Source organism: Desmodus rotundus, chromosome 4 (genome assembly GCF_022682495.2).
Source record: "Desmodus rotundus isolate HL8 chromosome 4, HLdesRot8A.1, whole genome shotgun sequence".
In the NCBI taxonomy this organism is placed as follows: Eukaryota; Metazoa; Chordata; class Mammalia; order Chiroptera; family Phyllostomidae; genus Desmodus; species Desmodus rotundus.
The window spans coordinates 26,179,620-26,200,966 of NC_071390.1; the positions used below are offsets into that span (position 1 = coordinate 26,179,620).

The 21,347-nt window shown below is 47.5% G+C and overlaps 1 protein-coding gene across 50 annotated transcripts in view; it reads left to right on the plus strand.

Annotated features, from left to right (window-relative positions):
• The window catches only part of SORBS1 (sorbin and SH3 domain containing 1), a 221,408-nt gene that overhangs the window by 15,932 nt on the left and 184,129 nt on the right, over positions 1–21,347 (plus strand). The window contains exon 2 of one of the 50 annotated variants that reach the window (XM_045197527.3): positions 17,941–18,067. The exons of 47 other annotated variants lie outside the window; for them this stretch is intronic. The gene's annotated coding sequence lies outside the window, so the exon portion shown is untranslated. Of the gene's footprint in view, positions 1–11,367; positions 18,068–21,347 lie in introns of those variants that run through there. 2 more of the 50 variants (XM_071221170.1, XM_053923584.2) reach the window with 2 other exon arrangements.

The window sequence follows — 21,347 nt, forward strand, 5'->3', positions numbered from 1 at the left end:
TTTGTGAGACTGCCGAATGGCGGTGAGAGAAGAAAGCGCCTATTCCTATTCCTTTTCTTCCTGGAGTGTGGCTGAGGTCAGTGCTCCATTCTGGGGGGTACAGGGAAGGGTGGTTAATCTTCCTGAATTCACAGAAAGGAGATCATCAGGGCAGGGAACTGGTTATTAGTGAATTCCTTCCCCTCCTTTTCTGCCCACTGCCCTGCTCCTATTCCCCAAGCCAACCTTTGGGAAGCTTAATGGCTTTGGACCTTTAGAAACAGAGTCCTTGCAGGAAGGCTTCCTGGCAGAGGAGGGCTTGGACAGAGGAGAATGACAGGGAGTTACATTACAGAATTTGAAATTGAGAGTCCACACAGGAAGACATACAGTTTTTTTGAGTACCTAGTGTGTATACCAGCTCCGTACCAGCTTTCATGATCTTTGTCTCATCTTGATGTCATTTCTGCCTCTTTTATCATCCCGTTTTAGGGATAAGGCAGCAGGATTAGAGAAATGAACTAATTTGTCCAAGGTCTCAGTGCAGGATTTCATTTTACTCAGGTCTCTGACTCCACTGGCAACCAATACTCATTTCTACTTTCTGCAGATACTATATTCCACTGGCTTGCGGGGACCGCAGGGAAAAAAAGAGAATGATTTGTCTTTATGACCCTCATTTCCAGTTAAGCACATACTTGAGATATGGGTCCAGCTGCCATCCACGTGGCCACGTTCCGGTGCCGGGCAGTGTCTCAGAGAACAGTGATAGGGGCTCTCCAAGCTCATCGGCCCTCACTTTGCAGATTAGGAAACCGAGGCCCAGAAAGGAGAAGGGATATGTCAAGATCAGGGACAGAATGGTGGTGAGAACTGGAAGAGTCTGGAGACTTGGAGACTTTTTGGCTCTTTGAAGACCTCCCTGTGGAGAAGTTTGTTTGTAGACAACAATGGAAACCTTTGTCAGGAGAGTTGGTCTGGGCGGGGCTGGACCTGAAAGGTCCTCTGTCTCTGTGTGTGTATGTGTGTGTGTGTGTGTGTGTGTTCTTTCCTTCACTTTAACCTCAGATGCCTTTGAACCAGCAGGAAGGATTCCTTCAGACCAAAGGTTAAGACTAAAGACATTTAACAGGTGGAAAGGGCATAGGAAGGAGGGGGAAGATCAGAAGCCACAAAAATAGAAGACTAAACTCTAGGCTTGGCTAAAAGGAATGTTCCAGGCCCTAAAATAATCCCAGCATTTATTGAATGCTCCTTGTGCTGGTTGATCTTTCTGTGCCGTTTTATGTAGCTGCTACGGCCTCGCCGGGAGGTAGGGGCTGTTTTGTTGTTCCCATTTTACAGGTGAAGGAACTGCGATTCGAAGAGGCCAAGTGACCTCCTTAATGTCACAGAGTTAGTACGACATAGAGGCAGGACTCCAACCGAGATGCACTTGATCCAGAGCTCTGCCTTTGACCTCTAAGCTTTTTGGAGGACTAGGCGCTCCAGGTGCCTGAGCATGTGGGAATATATGGGACAGAACATTTAGGGAGGTCGCCCTTCGGCAGTGGTTCTTGGCCACGGGTGATTTTACCCCTTGGGGACATTTGACAATGTCTGGAGACATCTTTGATTGTCACAGTTTGGGGGATGCTATGGCATCTGGTGGGTAGAGACCAGTGTGCTCCTAAACATCCTGCCCCACAACAGAGGTTCCCCCCCCCCCCCCCCCCCCCCCCCCGCCCAATGTCAATGTGCCAAAGTTGGGAAACGCTGCCCTCTGGGGACCTGGTTGTATTTTGACTTCAGACCACAGGGCTAATGGAAGGCCATCTGGAAAGCCCGTCTGAGGAACCTGAGTTGTTCCTTTAGCTCCAGAGACTTATGTCGTGTGTTAATGAATGTTTGCAGTTCGGGGCCCTTCACTGACAGAGCTCCACAGGGTCAGGGCTGCAATGGTGGTGGGTGGGGGGCCAGGAAGAAACATTCCAGCAAGGTGTGACAGGCCCGGGTGGCTTAGGGCTGCAGATGGGCCGGGGCAGTGAGAGGTGTGTGGAGTCCTGTCCAGGCTCATCGACTTGGCTCTTTCTCTGTGTGCGACTAAAATAAGAACTCAGATCCAGTTCATTGTCCATTTTTTTTCTTTCTTTAATGCCTTTATTAAACGGTCGCTATGACTACGCACCACGGGAAAGGCATGAGAAAGGGGTACACATGTTGCAGATGCGCTGGGATACAGCTGTGCTGCTTGCCAGGCTCCTTTGCTGCTCGTTACTGTTTAACTCTAGTCTGCCCCGTGTCACTTAGGGCAGGAAGGCAAACACATTTGGGGAAGTCCCAGGACTTGGCCTCCACATGAGCTTCTCTGAGCAGCTTTGTCCGAGCATTGCCGGCAGCCCCCTTGCCTGAGAGGGGGGCGCTGCGTGGGCAGTCCTGAGAAGAGCCTTGCTTTACTCCCACCTGCTCTCACTCCAGGCCCCTCTTCCAGGTCAGACACGGAAAAGGTGTGCCCACGCCCTTCTCTCGGGTGGTGTGCATTCCCAGGTAAGACTTGTTTGCCCCGGTAGCAGGCCTCCCTCTGTAACCCTGTAGCCTGCCCTTGCCAGGTTCCCTACCGTAGTGCTTTCCCCTGCTGCCTCACTGCGAACCACTCCCCCCTACCTTTCCATCACCCGGGCCCCACCCTAGGCCTCCTCCTCGAAGCTCTCTGGCCACTCTCACTTCCAGGGTCACCTCCCTCCTCCAGACACCACTGCCCAGTGACTCCTTTGGTCACTTATCTAGTCATTCAATTCTCAGTGTCACCTTCTGACCACTCCAGTGGCTCAGTCACTAACTAGCTGTGTGCCCTTGGATGTGTGAGTCAGTTAACCTCTGGAGAAGCCATGCAGTGTTGAGTCAGGTGACCTCAGTCCCCTTCCAGCATCAGTGTCGGATGAGAGTCACAATCACAGGGCCTGGGGTGTTTCTCTAAGGTCAGTGGAAATTCGGGTTCCCTTGGATCCCTCCCATACAGATTCAGGGAGAACTCAGCAGTAGTAGTTGGGAGACTGTCTTCACACTAAATAAAGTTTTTCATATTAATTATTAACTCGGTAAATGTTTGGTGAGAGCCTGCTATTTCCAAGGGTGTGTGGTGGGCTCAGCTGGGCTGTAAGATGGGTCTCTTGGGCTTTTCCTGCAAGGAGCTCCCAGCCTTGTGGGGTGGGGGGGGGTGTCGCACAAAACTAATGCAATAGACTCTCCGGCATATCATCCAACGCCCGCCCTTGGCACGAGCTGTCGCAAGTGTGCACACACACAAATTAAAGTTCCGTTGGAGGTGAAATTCTTCGGTCTTCTTCACTATGTGCCTGACACCATAAGAGCAGTCAGTAATGATTTGTTAAATGAATGCAGAAAGAATGGTACCATTGGACTTGGGTTTTGAAGGAAGTATAGGAGTTAGACCTGCATAGATGGAGAAGAGACACGGTACAGACTAGCTGGGGAGGGGTAGGATGGAGGCAGGAGAAGGAAATGGTGTGAGCAGATGCACAGAGATGGTGAAGCCCGAGGCATGCTGGGGAACTGCAGTCCCTCCCTTGGGGCTGGATCATGTGGTATGGTCAGAGTGCAAAAAGTCTGGACAGGTAAGCTGGGCCAGATTTTTCCCGTAGGAGGATGACCTCACATTCCACTTTCCCAGGGTCGCTTTGCCTGCTGTCCTGGTGTGATCAGTCATAACGCCCCCTTTCACTCTCAGGTGTCCCAGTGTGGATGATCAATTATATGGTCCTGCCATCCTGAGAGCTGTGTGGAGCCCCTTAGGGTTCACGGTGGGCCGAGGTCAAGCTGGCCTCTGGGAGACGGGAAATGAGACGTTCTCCAGCCCAGGTAATTCAGGCCTGAGCCCGAGGAGTTGCAGCCTGGAAGGAGCCCATGGTTACCAAAGAGACTACAGGCCGAAGCGACAGCACCCATGGTCTTTAAGAGGCTCCAAAGCAGCTCTTCCAAAGCAAGACCCATTATGAAGTCCAGGCATCCTGGATAAGAGTTTTTCTAACTTGAGTTGTGACTGATAAGGAAAAAAAAATACATGTGCATATTTCCTGAGCAATTAAAAGTCAGAGGACCTTCTCCCCAGCCTCCAAAACGTTCTGGTGAAACACACTGGTATTCACTTTCTTAAACCCCAGCATTGTTCCTTGGAATTTAAAATAGGTTATGAATGTGCTTGATGTCAGGAAAGATAAATCTGTGAGGAGGACTGTAGTCAATACATTTCCTTTTTAAGTAGAAACAATATAAAGAGCTTAGTTCAGCCGTGAATCAATCTCACTTTGTTGCCATGATTGTGTAAAACCTGAACTGCTCTCTGTCTGCCACACTGTTTACACTCCCCGGCGTCCCCTCTCGGGCCGGCCCGCGCGGAGGCAGAGCCTTTTTAGGCCATGGACAGCTCTCCTCTCACGGCTGGCCGCCTCGTGCTCTGCGGAGGGGTTGTGCTGTGAGCCACCACCTCACTTACTACCTAGGGGTGCTCTTCAGGGCGGCTACTCGGTAGTGCCCCCCAGTGAGCTTTTTTCTGTCCAGAAGAGTTGGAAGGCTAAATTTTGGGGCTTTTCTCTCTTCCTATTAAAAAAATCATTGCATTTTCAAATAGTTATACACACACACAGTTTAGAAATCAAAACACTGTAAAAACGTACGCATAGAAAACTTTCATTCTCACCCCTGTGATGTCTGCTTCACCCCTTTCCCAGCCCGGACCCCGTTAGGTGGCTGAACACGCATTCCAGTTTGCCTGTGACAGCCCTGGTTTTGTGTTCTTCGTGCCAGTGAATGATCCGTAATACCCTCTTTCGTTCCCAAAAGTGTCCTAGTTTGGGTGATAAAATGATACATTCCCTTAGAGATTGATAATCACTTTTATTAGTTTCTTATGTATCCTTCCAGTATTTCTAGATGCAGATACACACGTAAGGGGGGGTGACATTGCCTTTGTCACTTCACAATGCACCCTGGAACACTCTATGCCCGTAGAAATGGAGTATCCTCATTCTGCTAAATTATCTCTGGGTAGGAGTGTCTGTAGAGACTGGTAGGCAGTTGCCTTTTCCTTGGTTTATGAATTTAATTGCTATTTAGGAGTGGCTTCTGTTTACCTAGCGAGAAACAAAGGCTGTGGGAAATGAAGCCGGTTTCCTTTACTTAGGAAAGCCAGTTCGGTAGTAAACTCATCCAGGAAGCACTTAATTAAGCACCAGGTTTCTGCCTAAGATGGTACTAGGCACTTGGGGTGAAGTGGGTCCTCCCTTCGTTTCCACTTGTCTAAATGCTTCAAGATCTGGCTTACCGGTAGGAGTTCAGCCCTTCCTGAAGGCTTCCCTGACTCCATGGCCAGAACTCTGGCTTCCCTGCCCGTCCACTGCCCATTCACCCAGTCATGTAGCCACTTCATCAGCCAGCATTCCTGAGGGCTCCCCCACGCACAGAGCGCTGCCAGCCCGCTGCAGGTGCTACACCTGTGCTAGAGATGCAGCGATGAACAAGGTGAACAAGAGGAGCCCCTTGCTGTAGGGCACAAAGATGGGTGAGTGAACGGCAGTGTTTATCTAGGCGACTGATATCCTGCAAAGGCCTCTCTAAATTAGAGCCTGCCTCTCTGTTGGATCTTTCTTTCCCAGGCTAAGCAGTCTCTTTCCCCGCTCCATCCGCTACCACTGCCATGATAAGAAACCTCCTCACTCTGACTAATGCTGCAAGATAGAGCTGTGTGAAGGGGAGCCCCAGTCCCACCCCTCTTTGCTTTTGGTTTCTCCCCTGGAATGAGGGGTGTGGGGTATGACCCCTAAAGGCACTGCATCTCTGACATTTGAAGCAGTGATTTCAGGAATCGGCCTGGTGGCTCAGCCAGCTCCTTCTTTTATCTTCTAATAAGTACAGCTTCCCTTGCAGTTTCCTGGTGCCACAGAGGGTGATCAGTCCAGGATAAGAAATAGCCAGGCCAGGAAAATGACCTTTTAATAAAGTCGAAAGGGCCCCTGGGAGAGTGGGGATGGCCAGATGTGTGGCTGTGAGCCACTCTGCTGTGTGCTGCGGTTGTCACTGAAATAGGTTCCAGGTAATGACTCCCACTGTAGCTGCTGAGACACGAGTGGACTCGGGTTGTCACGGAGGAGGGTTCTGGCTGAACATTAGCAGATGGTTTCCAACCACTGTGCAGAGCCGCCTTTTGTGAAGAGGTGCCATTTGTTTGACAGCTCACGCTCCCCTCTCCGTTCCCCTCATCTGTTCACAGGAAATGGGCAGGCGAATGGTGTTTCTCTGGTGAGTCCATTGTGGACCAGCTGAGAGTGTTGCATGTGCCTAGCTGCACTGGGTACCTCTACCTTGCCTCAAAGCAGTGGTTCTTAAGCGGTGGGGAGCATCACAGTCACCTGGGGTGCTTGTTAAAAATGCATATTTCTCCCTGGCAGGACCCAATAATTGGTATTTTTAATGTCCTATAGGTTCTGCAGGTTCTATCGAGATAGTTTCAGCTGCAGGGGACAAACTCCAACTCAGACTGGCTAACAGGAACTCATTGTCTCTGGAACAGGAGTGGTGGGCCGAACGACTCCAAGACCCACCTTTCTGGGGCGGCAGTGTGAATGGTGCCCCCGGAGCTGTGCGGTGGGGCAGTTCTGAACCCTGAGGTGGGGGGCCTTCAGGGTCGATTGTTTCAGTCGCTCGGTGCTGTCAGCAAGGCCCATCGTGGTGCTCGCTTCGTCTGCAGGCTGGGAATAAGACAGCTGCAGCATTTCCAAACATCTTAGTCAGACACGACATCCAGAGGAAGGAGAAGAACATAGATCGATTTCTGGCTTGCTCTCTTAGGAGCCAGGAAGCTACCTGAGGCACATCCATGATGCTTCCTTGGCTGGACCTGGGTCACATGTCCATCCCTGAGTCAATCACTGGAGGTGTTTGCACTTCGGGTGCGTCTGGAGGAGGGCTGGGCACCCGAACCAGATGGGGCTCTGTTAGGAAGGAAGGGGACTAGGGGCTGGAGAGGCAACCACCAGGGCCCAGTGAGCAGGTGGTTTGCAGACCACGCGCCAAGAAGCATTGCCTCACGTCATCCTGCACGGTCGGGCTGCTGGTAAGGTTATCTCCGTCCTGCAAATGAGGAAATGACACTCACTGAGCTTCAGTGACTTGTCTTAGATAACAGGCGTAGGCTGCGCGGGCTGGCGGTGAGGGAACTGGAGTGTTTGAGAGGCCTTGTAGCCCTAGGAGAGAAATCATCCTTTTTTTTGCCTTCCTGAAGTCTCCAGGCAGCCCCTTCGTTTCTGATTTCTCCTCCGTGGCTGCAGATATTCGTGGCAGGAGGCCTTACTGAATGTTTCCTATGGAAAGAACTCTCCAGGCGTGAAAAAAAAACAATTTGCTGCCCCCACCTTCGCAGTGGCTATGCCCAAAAGCAGTTGAAATAATGACAGCTCAAATTTTGGGGGGCTACCCACTTCACCCCCTATGCTGTATATAATGCAGACATTACCTTCAATCCTGGCATCAACCTCTTAAGTTGGGTTGTATTGTTCTTATTTTATGGATGGGGAGGGACATTGAGGCCCAGGAAGGTGAAGCTGGCTGTGGTGGGTTGCACGGCTTGTGGGTGGGGGAGCCAGGCCGGCCCACTCCCTGACTCAGCATCTCAGCTACCCTATCCCACACTGGCCCTTATCAGCAGCTGCCAGCCTTGTTATGCCCCCAAGGGAAGGTTCTCAGGGAAGAGGGTTTAGTGTCAAAAAAGTTCCAAAGAAGCTGAATGTTTCCTATGGGAATAATTCTCAGGGCACTAGGAAAAAATATCCTGAGCATAATAAACACAAGAAAGAAACAGGAAATCTGGTTTGTTATGTAGCAGTAAAATGTGAATAGGAAGAACTCTCAAAAAAAGCCTGGAGGTTTGCTGGACTTGGAAATGGAAGGCTGTGACTGAGAGGGTGCGAAAAGCAGCCTGGGTTGAGGAGACAACTGACAAATGGTGGACAGCGTGGCTGAAATAAGGGTCCTCTAGGAAAGGTAGGAGGGGACACGTCCTACCGTGTGTCTGGTGGGGGAGGGGCAGCCACCTCTCAGAGGAGATGACACCTGAGCTGGGCTGGAAGGCTGGGAGAGAAATGTGCCACGTGGACCAGCCTCTTGGAAGGAATTCTAGGCAGAGGGTGGTAGTAGCTTTCATGGGGCAATACAGAACATTCATGGAAGCCTTGGGTGTGCTGGCAGTGATGCGGGGGTGGGCGGGACTGAGTCCCCGCCCTGCAGGTGCCCGCAGTCAGAGAGGTGCAGAGGAAATGACAGTGCAGGTGACAGTGCGATCAGAGTGTGGACAGAGTCCTGTGAAAACGTAGCTCTGCTTAGGTTACATGTTTGCTATTCAGTCTTCCTTCCAGGTAGGTTCTTTCTCTGCAGGATTTTTCATTTTTTCTTTTCTTTCTTTTTTTTTTTTTTGATTGGTGAGAGGCTCAGTTTAAGAAGCTAGCTTGCTGCCTGCTGCTCAGGGTTGACAGTGCCCCTCAACAATTTGGATTATACTCCGAGGCGTTTATTTATACTTAGATTTCCTCCTCTTGGGCTTAGGAAGTTGGACTTGGTCAAGGCACTTCACGTCTCTGGGCTTTATTTTCCTCGCTTATGAAAAAAATGGCTGTTGGACCAGGTCAGTGTTTCTCAAACAGAGTTCTTGGGACCACCCACCTTAGAATGGCAAGGTGTGTGGAGTCCTGGTGGGGTGGCTCCTCCCCATTCATACACCATATGCTTGGGAGTGGGGCCTGGGAGTCTGCATTTAACGGGCACTCCATGGATTCCCAGACATCTTAGCGTTTTAGGACACCTGAGCCACATGCTTTCAATCTGTAACACTTTCAGCCCTAACCTCCTCAACCACGGATAGGTGTGCAGGAATGGGAAAAATAAAATGTGAGCTTTCTTGGCATTTTGTCTTTGCAGTAATGCCTTCAGCAAGCTGCTCCATAGTTGAAGCATCCTGGCTCTTGGCAGTGTGTGATTGCGAGCGGTTGGTTACATGGGTGGGTTTGAGGTTCCTCAGGGAAGAAAAGCCTTGTTCATGTGCACCTGAATGTGACTGTCAGAATCGTTCAGGAGCCGAATCATTGCAACCAACACCCATCTCAGCTTCTCAGCTCTGGTTTTGGAGTGCTTGACGGGCCTCCCTGTCCTGAGTCCTTCTTCCTGGACCTCCTGCGTGCCAAAAGCGCCATTTGCATTGTCCAAATGACAATGCTTGGAGCATGAGGCCAAAGCTGTCATCTTCTCTTTCACAAACGGCATCTCCTCTTTGTTTTTCGAGGGCTCCAGGTTCTCCTCAGATCATCTTTGTGAAGTTAGTAAGGGAGGGTCACAATGTTTTAAAAGCTGCTGCATGTGTTCTCATTTTGGGGTATTGTATCTGAAAACACGGGTTTTAATGCTCCAAGTAAATAAATAAAAGCTTTATATAGTTGCCTGGGAGTTGTTCCAATTTCTTGTCCTTTCCCCTCAGAAACCTCCCAGTAGCCCTGAAGACTCCACAGTGCTGGGGACTTTGAGAAGCTGTTGCCGAAGAAGCCCTCTGAGCTTGGCCCCTTCGTATCATTCAGGTGTTGAGTGAAATGGTCCTAGGCATGGGTGCTGTGTTCTTGCCTGTCACAAAGATGAAACCTCGGCACCTAGCATCCTACATCTGAAAAATTGAGAACTTTCCTCTGGATCTCGGTTCACTTCTGGTTCTATTATTCTGTGTTGGGGTTTTCCCCGTCAAAATCAACCTGTAACCACGAATTCTACACTAGTAAATTCTGATGAATGCTTTGACATTACTTAGGTGTTTTTATTTATTTTTTTTAAGATTGTATTTATTTATTTTTAGAGAGAAGGGGAAGTGAGGGAGAAAGAGAGGGAGAGAAACATCAATGTGCGGTTGCCTCTCACATGCCCCCTACTGGGGACCTGGCCTGCAACCCAGGCATGTGTCCTGACTGGGAATCGAACTGGCGACCCTTTGGTTTGCAGGCTGGCGCTCAATCCGCTGAGCCACACCAGCCAGGGCTTACGTGTCTTTAAACAATGAAAGTGGTAGATGTAGTTTTGCACCCAAGAAGGCAGGGCTGGGTGTGGTTTTCCCCTGCGTTTCCCAATTCTCTATCCATAGTGGGTGCCCAACATGCGGCTGCTGGAAACATGGATTTAGAAAAAAAGATAGATAAGTAATTTAACTGGTAAAGGCATGGCATTCAAAAAGCTGATCTGTGTGAATTTGAATCTGCCCTTGGTTCTTCCTCATATTTAATTTTCATGGAAATGTCAATTAGATGCAGGATTAGTTGCATGCATAATGGCAGAGAGGAGAAAAGACAAACATAGTATGCACTTCACGTACTTTGATACATCTGTTAGTTGTTTATTATTTGCAAGATAATCCCTAGAGATTGATGAACAAACCCCTCCATTTTGTGTCTAGGGAAACTGAGGCACAGGAGTGAAGTAATGAGTCTAAGTTTACATAGTAAAGCTGTTGGCAGGCTGGTTGACCAAGAATCAAAATTTATGGAGTACCTCCTGTCTACTGGATATACACGAATTAGAATTTATCTTCACAAAAGCTTTTAAAGATGATGGAGGTCACCTTGGAGTGTATAGTTGCTTTGTGACATTTCTGTCATCATTTTCTCCTTCAGGACCCATGTCTCACTATATTTATACACCATGATTCATTTATTCATTTATTCAAGCATATGTGTTGAGCACCAGCTATGTTTTAGGTTCAGGAGAAATCAAACAAGATACACAAGGTTCCTGCCTCCTGGGACTGAGAGTCTGGTGTTGGTATAGTGGAAGGGGCATTGAACTAGATGTCAGAAAAACCTGAGTATAAGCCAAAGAAATGTCCTAAAAAAAGAGAAAGAAAGAAAAAGAAATGAAGGTTTTGTACCACTTGCAAACTGTATGAACTTGGTTAAGACATTTGAGTATCTGTTTTCACTTCATTTTATAGAGGACAATATCTCATTGGACCTTCCAAAGCAGTGAGAGTTCACTGGGGCGATGTACCTTGTAACATGTTAATTGCTGTGTATTAATTACCAAGAGTAGTGCTAGCTCTTGCTTCCAGAGCAGTTCCCAAAGTGTGGTCCCCAGGTCAGCAGCATCACCTGGGAACTTGCTCAAAACCCAGATTTCCTAGCACCACTCCAGAAGTGCTAACTCAGGAACTCATGGGTGGGGCCCGAAAATTGTTTTCCGAGGGCTCCAGGTGGCTCTGCTGTCTTCCGTAGTTGAATTACTGCTGTATAGGTCTCAGTCTTGGCTGTACACTGGAGTCACCTGAGGGGGGGTGGGGGAGGGAGGGTTGCTTTTAAGCCTGTGCCTGCTGGGCCCTGACAAGTCAGATCAGAATCTGAGGGTGGGGGGTGGGGCCTGTACAGAAGCCTCCCAGGGAATTCTGTGCAGCCAGGGCCAGGAGTGACCTGGGGTTGTGATAGTGAAGAGCTCAGATTGGGTTCGAGTTCCAGCCTGCCCCTTATCAGCTCTGTGGAATTGGGCAAGAGGACTCTGGCCTCAGTTTCCTCACCTACATAATGAGGGTAAATATGCCCATCCCTCAGTTGTCCTAACAGTCAAGTGGGATGATGTATGTAAGTCACCAAGGATGTGTCTGGCAGGTGTAAGTAAAGCAGGACTGAACTTACTGGTGGCAGCCGTGGGTCTTTGAAGCTGATGGTGCTCACCTCTCCTCCCACTCCCCTTTTTTCCACACTAAGCCTCTTGAACGCTTCCTTCTAGAACATAATTCCCAGCCCCCTCTCTTGGGAAACTCGATGATTCTCTTTAAAAGGCAATGCCCCATTTGACAACATCCATCAAAATTATAAATGTATCTGCTCTCTTTCCTTGTAATTCCAGTTCTTGGAATTTGTCCTACAGATATACCTAGGTAGGTGAAAAATGATGTATGTTCATTCCTTACAATATTGGTTCTAGCAGTAAAAGGCTGGAATGACCTCAGTGTTCACCAGTCTAGCATCTCCATGTGATTGAATCCTGTGCAGCCGCAGAAAAGAACGAGGCTGCCTTTTGAGTATTGGTGTGGGACTCTGGAGGAAACGTGGAACTGCATACATAGTGTGCTACCAGTTGTGCAAAAACAGCAGGGGACAGTATATGTTTATTTGCCCGCATATACACACAGTATCTGAGGGAGGGACGCTGCTTGCCTTTGAGGAGGAGATGGGGTGGAATAGGAACTTTTCACTAGAAACCACTGGGTGCCTATTTTAAATAATGTGATTGTAACCCACTTAAGAAATTTATTTTAAAAAGTGTGCTGTCCTGAGCTGAATCCTCCGCTGTGGCCCGGCTACTGTCGGGTACAGTGGGAGTGTCACCGCTTTTCTGGGATTTGGACACTGTCCTACTTTTGATGCCACTTGAGACTGTATTACTGTTGGCCTGTGGGCTCTGATGAACCTTGTGGTCAGTGACAGTGCCCAGCTCTTGTTTCACATGAATGGTTGCCAGGGCAGGTCTCAGGGACTCGAGGAAGTTTAGAACTGCCCCCAGCCTGTACTTGCACAACCAGCTTTGTGTTTGGCCCAGAATTAGGCTGGCTGGATCATTTGCATCTTGATTCTGTCATCTATAGTATTAGTTCCTCTTCCCAGTCTGGTGCCATCTGGGGGGTTAATGAGCCTGCCTCCCGTGTCTCTCTTCAGTCCAGTCATTGTCAAGAAGACATTGGACAGGACGTGGCGAAGAATTGAACGTTGTGTCATGCTGTCAGTAACCTTTCTCTAGCTTGTCATCAGGACATCTGAAGACATCGGTGTGTGCAGATGTTTAATGTGTGCCTGTTCCGTGCCAGGCACTGTGCTAGTGCCGAGGGCACATGGAGGAATAAGACGGCCTTCCTGCCCGAAAGAGAGATAGTTATCTGGTACAGAGGTGGGAAGGTTTTTTCTCTAAAGGGCCAGATAGTAAATATTTTAGCTTTGTGGGTCAATCTCTGTTGTAAGTATTCAACCTTGCCCCGGTAGCACCAACATAGCCGTGGCCAACATGTAAATGAATGGCATGGTTCATCCGGTAAAATGTTACAAAAATAGGTGGGAAGCTAGATGTCACCTATGGGCCATAGTGTGTTGACCCCGGGTCTAGTAGGAAGACAGACTAGGAGCTCAGTCAGGTTTGATAAGTGCTACGACAGGACTGGCCCAAAGGAGGGGGTGATGGACATGCCGTGGGGGTAGTTGTTCAAGTGGCTAGGTAGTCATACACTAGTACAGACTGATTCTGTGTCACAAACTTGTCTGCAGGTGAATTGCTGGAGATTCTTCTAGTTGCTTTGCTGAAATCTCATGCATTTTACCGTGCACCTCTTGCCTGGTCTACCAACTCGGTAATCGCAACAAGAAACAACCGCTGCTTTTTTGGCATGAGTTGCTCATTGTGTACCCACATTGCTCTCTCCTGATGTTCAGATATTCTTTTCTAAATGTCCTTGAAAATGTTTGTTTTATAATTTTGCCAGGAGTCTCTCTTTTTTAAGTGTATTTTATTGTTTATGTTATTACAGTTGTCCCAATTTTTACCCCTTTGTCCCCCTCCACCCAGTATCCCACTTCCCTCCAGCAATCTCCACCCCACTTAGTTCATGTCCATGGGTCGTGCATATAAGTTCTTTGGCTTCTCTATTTCCTATACTATTCCTAACATCCTCCTGTCTATTTTGTACCTACCAATAATGCTTTTTAATCCTGCAACTTTTCTCCCATCCTCCCTCTCCCCCTTCCAGCTGATACCCCGCCAAATAATCACCATACCTGTGATCCTGTTCCTATTTTGGTTGTGTGCTTTGCTTTTTTAGATTCAGTTGTTGATAGTTGTGAATTTGTTGCCTTTTTAATGTTCATAGTTTTGATGTTTTTCTTAAATGAGTCCCTTTAACATTTCATGTAATAATGGCTTGGTGATGATGATCTCCTTTAGTTTTACCTAGTCTGGGAAGCACTTTATTTGCCCTTCCATTCTAAATGATAGCTTTGCTGGATAAAGTAATGTAGGTTATAGGTCCTTGCTTTTATCACTTTGAATACTTCCTGCCAGTCCCGTCTGGCCTGCCAAGTTTCTTTTGAGAAATCAGCTGATAGTCTTATGGGAATTCCTTTGTAGGTAACTCACTGCTTTTCTCTTGCTGCTTTTAAGATTCTCTCTTTATCTTTAACCTTTGGCATTTTAATTTTGACGTGTCTTGGTGTGAACCTCCCATCATGTCTGGGACACTCTGTGCTTCCTGGACTTGTATGTCTATTTCCTTTGCCAAATTAGGGAAGTTTTCTTTCATTATTTTTTTCAAGTAAGTTTTCAGTTTCTTGCTCTTCCTCTTCTTTTGGCATCCCTATGATTCGGATGTTGGCACATTTGGAGATGTCCAAGGGTCTTCTTATACTATCCTCATTTTTTAAATTCTTGTTTCCTCTTTCTGTTCTGGTTGAATGTTTATTTCTTTCTTACTTTCCAAATCATAGATTTGAATCCCAGTTTCCTTCCCTTCACTGTTTGTTCCTTGTAGATTTTTCTTTATTTCACTTAGTAAAACCTTCATTTCTTCCTTTCTGTTGTTGCCATACTCATTAAGTTCTTTGAGCATCCTGATCACCAGTGTTTTAAACTTTGCATCTGATAGGCTGGTTATCTCCATTTTGTTTAGTTCTTTTTCTGGGGTTTTGTTCTGTTCTTTCATTTGGGCCATATTTCTTTGTCTCATCAATTTTGCAGCCTCCCTATGTTTATTTCTCTGTGTTAGGTAGAGCTGCTTTGACTCCCTGTCTTGGTAGCGTGGCCTGTTATCAGAAAGGCACCTGTAAATTGTGTGGGGTGGAGGCTTAGGTAATTGCCAGGGCGGGGCAACCCCTTTTACCGCTTTGTGGCCCTATGTTGGGGGAGGGCTTGGAGAGGGGACTGTGCCACTGTCTGGCTTCCGGAGGTTGGCGCAGCGCTCACCATGTTTCCAGTCACTTCACCCACTCACTCCCTGTATGTGACTGGTGCTCTTCCAGCTGTTGCCCTGGTGTTCAGTCCCACAGTGGGTGGGTTTGCAGTTAAGTGGAGTTTCCTGAAAATCCAGCAGTTCCTTCTGCCACCCCAACACCCACTGGTTTTTACAGCCAGAAGTTATGGTGATTTATCTTCCTGGCTCTGGAACCCTGAGCTGGGGCTGGGATCGCTTGCTCCCAAGGTATCCTTTCCAATTTTTATCCATCATACATGAATGTGGGACTACTCATGCCTGCTCTGCCACCACCACCTCTCTGCACCACACCGTGCCTCTCTGACATCTCTGCATCTCTGCTCCTCCTACGTGTCTGGATGAATGTGGCTTATTTAAATCCTTGGTTGTCAGACTTCCATACAGTTCAATTTTCTGACAGTTCTAGGCGTTATTGTTTTGAGATTTAGTTTTAACTCTTATTGTGGTTGTGTGAGGAGGCAAAGCGTGTCTGCCTGTGCTTCCTATGCATCTTGAGCAGAAGACCCAGATATGATATTTTTGAAATTAGAAATGTGTTCTTCCTCACAAGCCTTCAATATAGCCTGCACCTGAGTTTTAGGCATACTATTTGGCAAAATAATCCAAGTCTTCATTTCACTTGCTGTAGGTGCATCTATTTAGTTGTAGTATCATTTCAGGAAGACTCTGTTTCCTTCCCCAACCTTCTTTCCATTGACCTGGCTGGGTTCAGTTCCACATTTTGTCCAGTCTCAACACCTTGCTCTGTCCTCCAGGAGTCTTTTAATTTATAGCTTTCAGGGCTTATTTATTTGCAGGTGTCAGGATTGCCTACTTTCCTACTTTAAAATTGGGACATGTCTTATGCTGTCAGACCCTTTCCTTCTCTGTGTGATTTTGAAATTGATCAGTCACAGTTCTTAGAAACTTTTATAGTCAGTTACATATGCATGAAAGAATTATATGTTGTCTAAAGAAAATTTGGAACCACATCAAAAAGTGGAAGGAAAGCTAAAACAAATCAGTCATCGTGTGCCACTCCTGCTTGGCCTCTGTTAACATTTTGGTGTCGTTTCTGCCAACTACATGAAAATAATCTGAGTGTACAGTCAGACTGCGCTGGAAGGACTGTCATCTATAAGGGGAGCCTGATGTTTAGGTTAATCAGTAAAGTTTCAGAGGAGCATGACTCAAGTGTGTTCAGAGAATAGTGGATGCATAGAGGACAAAAGAGGTCAGTTTCCCTGGGCCGGGGGATGGCTGGGAAAGGCTGCATAGAACAGGTAACCCTTGGTAAGCCAGCAGAAGTAGTAGTTGAAGGAATAGGAAACCAAATTGTATATAAGCTACAGTCACAACAATGTGCTAAATGTATATCAAAAAATTTTCAAAAAAAATGTCCCCAAATAATACTGCGGTAGGAATGTTGGTGAATGTGGTTTTATTTTCTTTGGTTTTCCAAATGGGGGTATATTGTCTCTTGTTCGTATTTTTCGTAACACCACACACGTGCCCCAGTTGGTCGGCAATGACTCAGGGCTGCAGAGCTTAGCTGCAGGTTTGCTGCAGAGCCAGGAGCTTTGGAGCCAGGCCGGCAGTGCCCATGCATCCCTGACATTGCCTTCAGTGGTACCTGAGGTAGAGAGGCTGGTGATGCTCTGATAGCCCCGGTCCCTGGGAGTCATCTAGTGATATCTTTGAAATCTGAAAGTTTTAGACAAATCTTGGATGTAACTTGAATAAAACAGTACCGATTACGTCTTTTCAACCCAGCCTGATCAGGTCAGACCTTGCTTGTCTGTGCTGATCACTTTCAAAACGTTCAAGTGCAAAAGCTTAAGATAATGCTTTGGGAGAAAAGTGACATTATCAGGTGCATAGAGAAAGTGTTTCCATGGCAGATTTCTCCCTTTCCCCTTCCCTCATTTTTAAATCACGAAAACCAAACAGGCGTTTACTGCGAACCCCCCTCCCCCTGGATATTTCTGGCATACAGATTCCCCCCCACCGGCATTCGTGTCCACCGCCATGTCCACACATGGAATGGGGGGGCCCCCAGAATTGGGGGGGCCTGGCCGCGTGTGCTGTAGGCAGTGAGTCCTGTCTGACTCTTTACCACCAGGGAGAGAAGAGTTGTTGGACTGTCCCGAGGCCAGATTTTGGCTTTGCCTCTTACTTGCTGTGTAACTGCAGGCAAGGTCTTTTGGCTCAGCTTTCCCCCTCCATTAAACCGGGATGATAAAATTGGCCTCACAGTTCTCGGAAGGACTGAACTAAGTAACGCGTAGTTCAATAGCACCAACCCAACGCCTGACCCACGAACAGGGGCTCAGTGCATCACAGTGCTGTCCATCATTATTACCACTTGACTGACAGTGCCAGCCTCATAAATTGGTCATGCGTGTCCCATATGTGATTATGCAGAAAGAACACTGGCACTTATCAGCACTCATTATCAGTACTTTCATTATTAGTACTTTGCACCCATGATTTTATCGACATGAAGTTAACAGGGTGTAGGTCATGGGTGAGAGCTGTGATCCAACAACATAAAATCACATTTGGTGAAATTCCACTTCAAAGATTGTGTTTCACAAAAATCTTTCTCCAAGATCCCCTCAGGGCAGACTTCCTGAAATGTCAGGTGTTGTGTACAATTGCATTGTGTTGATAAAGGCCGAGTTAAACTAGGAAACATGCACGTGTTAAGTAATGGCTCAAGAAATGTATTGACTAGAAAAGCAAAAAGGGAAAAATTAGCAACCGGGAAAAAGAAAAGAGAGAAGGAGGCCGTTTGGGTTGGGTTTTGAAACTGTGTAAAAGTTTTCTCACCGTTCCTGTCTCAAACCTACAAGAACGCTGGGACCTGGCTCTGAGCTCTAGGAGGGCCTGGGAAACTTGTCTCCTTGCAGTTAGTGATGTGACGTCATCCTTTTTTCAAGACAGCCCCAGTCTTCACTTTTCTACTACTCTGAGGTCCTGCTGGATTCCAGATCAGTCTTATCGGTGACCAGAAACAAGATAAAATTAGGGGAGGAAGTTCTGTCTTCAGTCTGGACCTCCTGACAGGTAGGAAGATTGGCTCAGCAGCCACTGGAGAAAGGATAATGAGAGTTCATCAGTCTACCTTTGTCTGCCTCTTAAGATGAAAAAAGTCATATCTAAATTAGGGCTGACATGTTCCTCAGTTACGTGGAGCGTCGAGTTCTCTGTGCATGCTGTTCACCTCTGCCTGCCATTGAATATCAGCTGAATCTGAAGCGTGGTGTGACCTTCAGGCCTCTTTCTACACCCCTAACCTGTCACAGCTGTTTGGGAACTGGGGAGACAAGGGGTCAGGCAAAAGGGGAACCTTAGCTCTGAGGTCTGGCATACAGTAGGTGTTTTTTAAAATATTTTATTTATGTATTTTTAGAGAGAGGGAAAGGGAAGAAGAAAGAGAGGAAGAGAAACATCAGTGTGTGGTTGCCTCTCGTGTGCCCCCACTGGGGACCTGGCCTGCAACCCAGGCATGTGCCCTGACTGGGAATTGAACCAGTGATCCTTTGCTTTGCAGGCTGGCGCTCAGTCCCCTGAGCCACACCAGCCAGGGCAGTAGGTGTTTAATAAACACTCTCTGTCTCATCATCCAGCACTGGACTCTCATGTGATAATAACATCAACGTCAGGGCATGGAAAGAACTGGAACCATCTTTTGTGTTTGCATCTTTTTTATATCTGAATAGTAGGGTAGGTGGTATTCAGAGTATTCAAGTTAATGTATAAAAGCCTCTTTAAAGATCTTTTTGTAGAAAAGTCCATCTTAACACATTTTTACACAGTGAAAATCAGTTGGTCCCAGTTTAGCTGCCGGCTACTCTTGCCCCTAATTTACAGAACCGTAGCTTTACATCTAGTACAGATTAGATCTGGTCTCAGTCTTAGTGCAGCCTCCTAAGCCTCCTGATGTTTATTGCCAAATCCTGACAGTTTCTCGTGCCCTTTCAGTTTGCAAGCACAATGCATCCTTTATGTTTAAAAAACTTAAAATTTTTATTTTATAAGTATATGTTTTATTATTTAATTTGAAAGGGTTTGCCTAAGTATATTTAGGCATTTAGGAGCTTATTTTAGGAGCTAGAAATGTTTTCAGACTTTGCGTCTGGTATCTTACTTGGTGATGGGTCCACTCGAATTTGCCGGTTTGCTTTTCTTATTTCGCAGGAGACTGGGTGCTGATGCAGCACAGTTGGTTTGTTAGGGTTGTTACGTCTTTGATGTTTGATGCTTGGGGTGGACTCATAGACCTTCCTCTTGAACAGCCTTGGTAAAGAGTTAGGGCTGGGGGAGCAAGACCAAGGCTCCTGAGGCAGGGTCAGGTGGGGGCACCTTGACATCGGGCTTCCTCTTTGACACCATTCTCCTCTCTCTATGTTCTCTTCTTTTGCTCTATTTCCCTTGTTTCTTTCTACTTTTCTGCCCTTATATGTTGCTAGACTTAGTGCATCTAGGCTTGTGGTAAAGAAGAGAATGTTTCTTCCTTCCCTGCTTCTTTGCCTCATAGTTCAGGCTTTATTTTAATGAACATTTTACAAAATGTCAGTGGCCATTTCCCCCATGCTGTACCATACATGTAAAAGTCAGTAGGTTTTACAAAGAGAGGGATGGCCCAGGGGTCAGCAACTTTCCCCAAAGTGGATGTCAACTCTTTGTGACTCCTAATTTGGTGCTGGGGTGACTGAGCTCCCTCTTGGTGGGGGACTGGCAGGAGGAGGTAACTTTCACGGGGGGTTGCCGGCCACACAGGCTGGAGTGCTGCTGAAGCCTGGCCAGCCCTGGGCTCCTTGGCTGCGTCTGTGCCGTTGCTGACTCTGCGGTTTGGCTAGTAAGTTTTGGCTTCTGAAGTGTCCTTCCTGTTGGCCGTGTAATCTGTGCTGTTCCACAGGCTTTTCATCATAGGAATCACACAGCTTGGACATTTTTGGCCTTGTAAGGCTTTGTGGAAGAGACTGTAAATTCCAGATCTCTCTGTACAGCAGTGCAGAGGCCGACGCTGTACAGAGAGAGACTGTTTCTTGGACCGATGGCCCTGACCTCTGAAGACTGTTCCCGCAGTTGGTATTGGGCATGTTGAACCCATCCCAGAGGGAGTTGGCGCCATGGAGGGGACTTCTTGTGAGCATGAGTCCCAGGGAACCTGGGGGATAGACAGCTGCTTTTTCACAGCATGTAGTAGTTTTTCAACTTTCTGCTGCAGGAAGGGAGGTTCAGCTTTAATTAAATGTGTGGTAAACAGTCTCGTTTCCCTTGTTGCTTATCCTTGGTTCATTCCAAGCCTGTTTCAGGGGTTCTAGTAGGAAAGTCAGTGGCCTCTCTTGTTCCTTTCTGCCCTACCAGGAAGCTCAGTCTCTGGCAGTCCTCCACTTCGGGTGAGGGAGAGCTGAGCAACGGCATATCGGGGATCCAGGTAAGGACCAGGCAGAGGAGACTGAATGATAACTTTTGACTGGCAGGCGATTTTATGTGCTCATAGCACTGGGTCTCCTCTCTTAGGGGTCATCTGGTTTTTCTCTTTTACATTACTGGGGAGCAAGCCTTCCCAGGCCCAGGGAAGTAAAATGACTTACCCTGGATCACACTGTATTGGGAGAACGTGGATTAAATCCACGTTCTACATCTACCACTGCATTGGTTCAAGGCCTGTGCATCCTTCAGTCAGGAGAAACTTATACTCACCCTACGGGAAGGGTGGTTGAAACAGGCCAAGAATGCACGCACTATGCAATCTAACTAACTTGGATTCCAGTTCTGGCTCTGCTTATTATCTATGTGATCGTCAGTGTGTTCCTAATTTCCTGAGTCTCGGTTTCCTCATCTGTAGAATGGGACCCATACCCTCCTCATTGGGTTCTGTGGATCGCCCTAGACTGTCCCTTGGTACATAGAGATACTCAGTAAAATGCAACTAGCAGCAGCATTTTCTTCAGAGTTCAAGCTGGGGTGAGGCTGGGGTCTTCCCTCCTCTTTACCTGATATCCAAGAGGGAGAACCGCAACAAATTCCACACCTGCCTGGACTCCTGCACCGTTTCACTCCATTCTGCACTTGTCCTGTGAGCAGACTGAGGCTCTGGGGGAAAGCGTGCCCGCTGAACATGGATGCCTGTGGGTTTAATAATCAGCCTTTATTGGCCGAATGATATGGCTGAGGCAGACTGAGTTTATTGGGGCAGAAAAGCTGGTATGCTTGCCTAGGCAAGCCTGAGTCATAGACCTCTGACTTATGAGTTATCTGCACAAATGCATAGCCAGCTGCACACAACCTCTTCTTCCCATTACTCATCCCTGCCCAGCTGCCCTGGTGTGACTCA